Below are 8,335 nucleotides of genomic sequence, written 5' to 3' on the forward strand. Positions count from 1 at the left end.
GTGCCGGGGAGGAGGTTGGGGGGGTCCGTGCTGGGAGGGGGATGGGGGTCCGTGCCGGGGAGGAGGTTGGGGGGGTCCGTGCCAGGGAGGAGGATGAGGGGTCCGTGCCGGGGAGGAGGTTGGGGTCCATGCCGGGGAGGAGGTTGGAGGGTCCGTGCCGGGGAGGAGGTTGGTGGGGTCCGTGCCGGGGAGGGGGATGGGGGGTCCGTGCCGGGGAGGAGGATGGGGGGTCCGTGCCGGGGAGGAGGTTGGGGGGAGTCCGTGCCGGGGAGGAGGTTGGGGGGTTCCGTGCCGGGGAGGAGGTTGGGGTCCGTGCCGGGGAAGAGGTTGGGGGGGACCGTGCCGGGGAGGGGGATGGGGGGTCCGTGCCGGGGAGGACGTTGGGGTCCGTGCCGGGGAGGAGGTTGGGGGGTCCGTGCCGGGGAGGAGGTTGGGGGGGTCCGTGCCGGGGAGGGGGATGGGGGGTCCGTGCCGGGGAGGAGGATGGGGTGTCTGTGCCGGGGAGGAGGTTGGGGGGGTCCGTGCCGGGGAGGAGGTTGGGGGGGACCGTGCTGGGGAGGAGGTTGGGGTCCGTGCCGGGGAGGAGGTTGGGGGGGTCCGTGCCGGGGAGGGGGATGGGGGGGTCCGTGCCGGGGAGGAGGTTGGGGGTGTCCGTGCCGGGGAGGGGGATGGGGGGTCCATGCCAGGGAGGAGGATGGGGGGTCCGTGCCGGGGAGGGGGATGGGGGGTCCATGCCGGGGAGGGGGATGCGAGGGCAAGTGAGTTGGTCCACCTGGCCAGGTGCCAGCCTCCAACAGTTGGACCCATGCGGTCCATGCCACCTGGCTGGGGGGAGGAGGGGATATGGGCAATGATGACATGTCGTCGTTCCCCTCCCCCCCCACCAGGCCGTCATGTTTTCCGATCATCCAGCGATGTTGGCCGCCGTGGCGGCAGCCGCTAATGTCTATGTTGCCCTGGATGAGGAAGAGGAGGAGGAGGAGGAGCGTGCCAGAGAGGCGGCGCAGGCTGCCACAGAGGGACAGGCGGCAGCCGCCCAGGCTGGAGGGACACCTGACCGACAGGACGAGGAGGGGGAGGAGGACGTCGCGGCCCCACGGCAACGGAGGCACCCAAGGGCGCCCCGTGTGTACCGGCCCCGGCAGTCATACCAGGACCTCACGGAACGGGAATGCAGGAGGAGACTCCGAATGAGGCGGGAAACCGTGGCACACATCTGCCACACCTGTCACCGCGTGGCACTGGCGGGGGACACCCTCTCCCCGTGTCCGTCAAGGTTACGGTGGCCCTGAACTTTTATGCAACGGGGTCATTCCAGGCACCGAGTGGGGACCTGTCCGGCATATCGCAGACATCGGTGCATCGGTGCATCCGGGCAGTGACAGATGCCCTATATGCCATGGCGCACCGCTACATCCGCTTCCCTGTGGACCGGGCCAGCCAAGATGCCCGGGCCGTGGGCTTCTCTGCCGTGGCCGCATTCCCCATGGTCCAGGGCGCGATTGATGGGATGCACGTCGCTGTGCGGCCACCTGCAGATAACAGGGCCGTGTTCACCAATAGGAAGGGGACCTATTCGATGAACATACAGGTGGTCTGCGACCACCGCATGATGATCCTGCACGTCTGCGCCCGTTACCCAAGCAGTGTACATGACTCATACGTGTTGTCGCGGTCATCCAACCCCGGCATGTATGAGGAACGCCAGCCCCGGCTGAGGGGCTGGTTGCTGGGCGACAGGGGCTACCCATTGCGATCGTGGCTGATGACGCCTATACGGAGGCCACGCAATGAGGCGGAGAACCGCGACAATGATGCTCATGTAGCGACAAGGGGAGTGATAGAGAGGTGCTTTGGCGTGCTGAAGATGCGTTTCAGGTGCCTGGACCTCTCTGGGGGTGCCCTCCAGTATCGGTCAGATAGGGTCGGCCGCATCATTGTGGTGTGCTGCGTCCTGCACAACATAGCCCAGCAGAGGGGCGATGTGCCGCAGGCAGAGGAGGGCGGAGTGGAGGAGCAGCAGGAAGAGGCGCAGTCCTCCCCAGATGAGGGGGGTGGGTGTAATGGTCAGGGCAGACGGGGTAGACACAGGCGGGTGGCTGTCCACCGTTACCGGCTGGCCCAGCGGGCACGGGACAGACTGATAGCCGCCCGCTTCACTGACTAGATGGACGTGGGAATCGGGTAGTATGGCCACAGACCGCACACCATGGCAACAGCCGACCACCCACACCCCCCCCCATCCACCCACCCAGCACCCTCACCCCCCTCCCCAACCCCACCCACCCCACCCGCATGCACACCACCGCCCCCCATTGCCGATCCACCTGTGGCACAACGGGCCGGGCTCACACAGTTGCAGGTGGACGCGTGTCTATTGCAGGCCATGGAGGATGATGACAACCCGCCCTGCGGTGAGCTCCTGGCTCCACATCGTTGGACTATGTCTGACCCATGGCCACAGTACCACCATCCACCCATACCATCCCTGCATGCGGCTGTGGCACTGCAGCGCACGGTCCCATCCTCTGCCCGGGGGGGATGTTGATGGCGGCCCAGGGGGAAGGGGGCAGACTCACCTGGGGCTGAGGTAAGACCACACCTCACACACACACTTGCGCTCAACGTACATGACACCCCTGCACGCTTTGGACAGAGCACAAAGGCAGCTTTTGTAGGTGTAACATTGACTTTAATAACCAAAGGAGTTCATGCACGTGCCCTAGCCCCTAAAACTCATCTGTGCCCTGCACCCGTGCCAACTTACTCAGTGTCTAATTGTTTGGCCTTACGGGCCCTTTGACTACGTCTACGTGGTTCCCCAGACTGTACAGCAGAACTGGAGGTGGACTCCTGAGATTCCTGCCCTCTGACACTGGATCCCTTTGGCGGCCGTTTCCTGGGGCGTCCTGGCCTAGATGGGCCAGGCTGCGGCCCGGGCGACTGGGATGGTGAGCTGCCAGCCTGTCTTGCCCGTTGCCCACCCGATGCACCTGGGACGGAAGGGGGGGGAGTCCGAGGTGTTGCGGTGTTCCTGGACCTCCCCTACAGGGGGAGCTGGGATGGACCACGCCACCTCCTCCTCCCTCGGGGTGCCCGATGGCCCCCCAGGCCTCTACATGGGTGGGGGATGCGAACGGACTGGCCATCCGACACCCCCCCGGCATCAGGCGCTGCCAGTCCTGGAGGCCCGTGCTGGTATCGACAGAGGTCTGCAGGTTTGCAGCCATGGAGCCCAGGGGGTTGACAAACCCTGTCTGTGACAGTGCGACGCCGGCTCGCACATGGCCACTGGCGCCGATGCCCTCAGCGATGGCCTGCAGAGACTGGGCCATGGCCTGCAGAGACTGGGCCATGGCCTGCTGAGACTGGGCTATGGTGTTGAGCGCCTCTGCCATCTGGCGCTGGCACTGGCTCATGGCCTCCTGTGAGAGGGCAGCCATGTCCTGGGCCACAGACGCCGCCTGCACGGAAGGCCCCAGGCCTCGCAAACCGTTCCCCATGTCTGGCACCATCGCACCCATTGCCTCCACCGCGGACGCCACCCGTGCGTTGTCGGCCTGGGTGGCACGTATGAACCGGCACCACTCCCAGCTCCTGGACGCGGGTGGACTCCTCCACCTGCGACTGCAGCCACCGCAAGCCGGCCATCACCCTCTTCGCTCGTCTCCGGGTCGGTGGTTGCATCGGATCTATGGGTGGGTGCGGTAACTCCAGGAACCCAGGATCCATCTGGGCGGCAGATGTTCGCTTGGGCTGGGCTGCCCTCCAACCGCCCGGCCCCTCTGCTGCTCCTACCTCCACCTGCTGTACCGGGACGGCTGTGTTGTGCGCACCAGTGAGTGTACCAGACGCCTCATCACTAAAGTGCCCAACCGAGGTGAGTGTTTCTGCGATGGTGGAGGGTGTTGGTGACAGCAGTGGCGTTGTGTCGTGCTCTTCGTCCCACTCTGAGTCCATGGTACTTTGGGGTGGGGGTTCGTCTCCACCCATCCACTCTGAGTCACTGTCCGGTATTTCGTCTTCGTGGGTAGTGCTGTCCCGGGTAGGGGTGTCCTGGGCAGTACTGTCCCGGGTAGTGGTGTCCTGGGTAGTGGTGTCCTGGGTAGTGGTGTCCTGGGTAGTGGTGCCCTGGGTAGTGGTGTCCTGGCTCGGATGTGACGGGGGCCTGTGGCTGCCCCCCCCCGTCGCTGGGTGGTCGCTCCCGCATGTGACGGGGGTGTCGTCTCCCTGTTGCTCCAGGTCTCTCCGTCTCCCGTGGTGTGCGAGGGGCATCTTGCGGGCGTCGCATGCTGGAGGGTCTGGGTCTCTCTGTCTCCCGTGGCCTCCGAGGGGCATCCTGCGGGCGTCGCATGCTGGAGGGTCCGGGTCTCTCTGTCTCCCGTGGCCTCCGAGGGGCATCCTGCGGGCGTCGCATGCTGGAGGGTCCGGGTCTCTCCGTCTCCCGTGGCCTCCGAGGGGCATCCTGCGGGCGTCGCATGCTGGAGGGTCCGGGTCTCTCCATCTCCCGTGGCCTCCGAGGGGCATCCTGCGGGCGGTCTGCATCTGCGGGGATGGGTGCCTGGACGTTTGGTCCTGCGATACACAATGAAGCATGCATGGTTAGACATCAGGCAGTGATTAGGTGATATGGGGGAGGGGGATATATGGGAGGGGGGATATGGGGACGGGCTGTCAGTGGCTCACTTGCTAGTACGCCCCCGACCTCTGCATCAGCAACCTCCCGGTCCTCAGGTCCGCCAGCCTGTTCCAGGGCCCTTTCCTCGTGTTCGGTCAGTGGCCTCTCATCAGCGAGGCCTCCTCCAGTCCTCACATGCTCCCTATTGTTGTGTGCGCGCTTCTCCTGTGGGGGGGGGGGGGGGGTGGGGGTGGTGGCAGGGGTAAAAGGCAACACTGTTAGGCAGGTATATGAATGCACGCCATTGGTTGCGCGTGCATTGCAGAGGTTAAGGTTAGGGCTGGATTCACTTGGGGATATGGGGGAGGGGGGAAATGGGGGAGTGGGATATGGGGATATGGGGGAGGGGGGATATGGGGAGGGGGGATATGGGGGAGGGGGATATGGGGGAGGGGGGATATGGGGGAGGGGGGATATGGGGGATATGGGGGAGGGGGGATATGGGGGATATGGGGGAGGGGGGATATGGGGGAGGGGGGATATGGGGAGGGGGAATATGGGGGATATGGGGGAGGGGGATATGGGGAGGGGGATATGGGGAAGGGGAGATATGGTGGAGGGGGGATATGGGGGATATTGGGGAGGGGGGATATGGGGGAGGGAGGATATGGTTGAGGGGGGATATGGGGGAGGGGGCATATGGGGGAGGGGGGATATGGGGGATATGGGGGAGGGGGATATGGGGGAGGGCGGATATGGGGAGGGGGGAAATAGGGGAGGGGGGATATGGGGGATATGGGGAGGGGGGATATGGGGGAGGGGGATATGAAGGAGGGGGGATATGGGGGAGGGGGGATATGGGGGATATGGGGAGGGGGGATATGGGGGAGGGGGGATATGGGGGATATGGGGGAGGGGGAATATGGGGAGGGGGGATATGGGGGAGGGGGGATATGGGGGAGGGGGGGAAATCGGGGAGGGGGATATGGGGGAAGGGGTTATGGGGAGGGGGGATATGGGAGGGGGGATATGGGGGAGGGGGGATATGGGGAGGCTCACCCTGCCTGCTCTGACGAGGTAGTTCACCTTCTTGTGGCACTGGGTGCCTGTCCGCGGTGTCAGGGCCGCAGCGGTGACGGCCTCTGCCACTTCCCTCCACAGACGCCGGCTGTGGCGTGGGGCAACTCTGCGGCCATGCCCGGGATACAGGGCGTCCCTCCTCTGCTCCACTGCGTCCAGGAGCGCCTCCACATCGCGTGACTCGAACCTCGGGGCTGAGCGGTGGCCAGCCATCCAGTCGGGTGTTGCGGTCGGGTGTTCCGTTCGGGTGGGGAGGGAGCAGCGCGGCCTTATGAGCCGTCACGCCGTGCGGCGCGTATGACACTGCACGGCGTGAACCACGTGCGCAAGCGCGGATCCCGTTACATCGCTGCTAGCCCATTTCGGGCCGGAGACTTTCGACCCATTTTTCCGACGTGACGCAAGTCGGATTTGCGCCGTTTTTTGCGCCGATCGGCGGACTTTGCGCCGATAACGGAGAATTTTGCCCCACGTGACTGGGGGCTGGAGAATCCCACCCATTATTTCCCTTAAACAAACCATGTCCACTTTGCCTGATTAACTTTTATCTCAGTGCCTTGTTATGACATGTTTAATAATGGCTTCTAACATTTTCCCTCTGACTGATGTTAGGCTAACTGGCCTATAGTTTTCTGTGTTCTGTCTCTCTCCCCTTTTGAATACTTGTCATATGAGGAACGGTTGAGGACTCTGGTCCGTACAAAATAGAGTTCAGGATTAGGGGGGATCTCATTGCAATTTATGAATACTGAGAGGCCTCGGTAGAGTGAACGTGGAGAGGATGTTACCACTCGTAAGAGAAACTAGAACCCGAGGGCACAGCCTCAGATTGAAGGGGGGAGGAGGAATTTCTTCAGCCAGAGGGTGGTGAATCTGTGGAACTCATTGCCACAGAAGGCTGTGGAGGCCAAGTCACTGAGTGTCTTTAAGACAGAGATAGATATGTTTGTGATTAATAAGGGGATCAGGGGTTATGTGAAGATGGCAGGAGAATGGGGATGAGAAAAATATCAGCTACGATTGAATGGCGGAGCAGACTCGATGGGCCGAGTGGCCTAATTCTGCTCCTGTGACTCATGGTCTTATGAATAAAGGAGTTAGATCAGATATTTTTCAATCTATTGGATGGAATCTAATGGATCCACACATGGACAATTTTTGAAAATATATTTCTTCTGATGTGGGTAACACTGATAAAGTAATATTTATTGTCCATCCCTCGTTGCTCAATCGGCATTCAGTGTCAATCACTTCTTGTGGTACTGGAATGTCTTGTGGGCTGGAACAATCAGAGGTTACAGTCCCTCCCCGAAGGACATTTGTGAACTAATTTGAAATTTTACAACAATCCGGCAAGTTTTATGGGCAATATTTCTTGGTACCAGAAATTACTAAAATAAAATCTTGCACTTATAGAGTGCCTTCTATGACTTCAGAATATCCCCAAACACTTTACAGCCATGAAGTGCTTTAGAAGCATATGAAGCAATGAAGATTAATCTGGCCTAATTTTGCAACTTGCGACCCCTGGGATGTGAGTTGGTGACCTCTGCATTGTGGGTTCAATATTGGAAGCACAAGGCCACTCTGTGAACCCAGCATGCAGGAGTGAAAATCCTGGCTGGCTTTTCTCATCACTCACCCAGAGCCAAACAATTGTAGCACCTTTCTTACATAGAGCAGAGAACATAGAACATACAGTGCAGAAGGAGGCCATTCGGCCCATCGAGTCTGCACCGATCCACTTAAGCCCTTACTTCCACTCTATCCCCGCAACCCAATAACCCCATCTAACCTTTTTGGTCACTGAGGGCAATTTATCATGGCCAATCCACCTAACCTGCACGTCTTTGGACTGCGGGAGGAAATCGGAGCACCCGGAGGAAACCCACGCAGACATGGGGAGAACGTGCAGACTCCGCACAGACAGTGACCCAGCGGGGGATTGAACCTGGGACCCTGGCGCTGTGAAGCCACAGTGCTATCCACTTGCCCTACCATGTTGCCCACACCTTCTCCTGCACTCATGATTAACTCAGCACGGGGTGGCGGAGAAACCCTGGGACTTTATGACTTCATCCTGCCATGACAGCTGGGCTTGTGCGCGGTCAATTCCAACCCCACTTGACGCGGAACCATAGCACTGGTGAAATTAGATTTTGTTTAAAATACCCGAGGCCCTGAGTGAGCCCAATAAACTACAGTCACCAGGTTTGTAACTTTTAAAAACAATAACCTTTTATTATGTACAGTATTATAATTAAATGAACAGAAAATGTACCTGATTATCTACTAGCTCTTTCCCAAGTATTCAAAGGGGGGGGGCCTTCCTAACTCGCCCTACTCTTTATGAAAACTCACAGACAAACAACACAGAAAGGAAAGGGTGGTGGAAAAGGAAAGAATGTAGGATTAAAAATAAAAGGATAAGGATCGTTCATGCACTGGGATGACTTCCAGTCAATGTCTTTCCCAAATTCAGGCTTTCGATTTGGTATTTCTTCCTTCTAGGCTTGAGATGTTTTTTTCTGGCAAGGTTGTCTACCTTCTCTGCAGACTCAGCATCATTTCAGGTTCACAGCAAAGGATGGGGAAGGCACTCTCTTCTTTCAGATCAATAAGCAGTTTTTTCACTTT

Source organism: Scyliorhinus torazame, chromosome 1, assembly GCF_047496885.1.
Source record: "Scyliorhinus torazame isolate Kashiwa2021f chromosome 1, sScyTor2.1, whole genome shotgun sequence".
Classification (NCBI taxonomy): domain Eukaryota; kingdom Metazoa; phylum Chordata; class Chondrichthyes; order Carcharhiniformes; family Scyliorhinidae; genus Scyliorhinus; species Scyliorhinus torazame.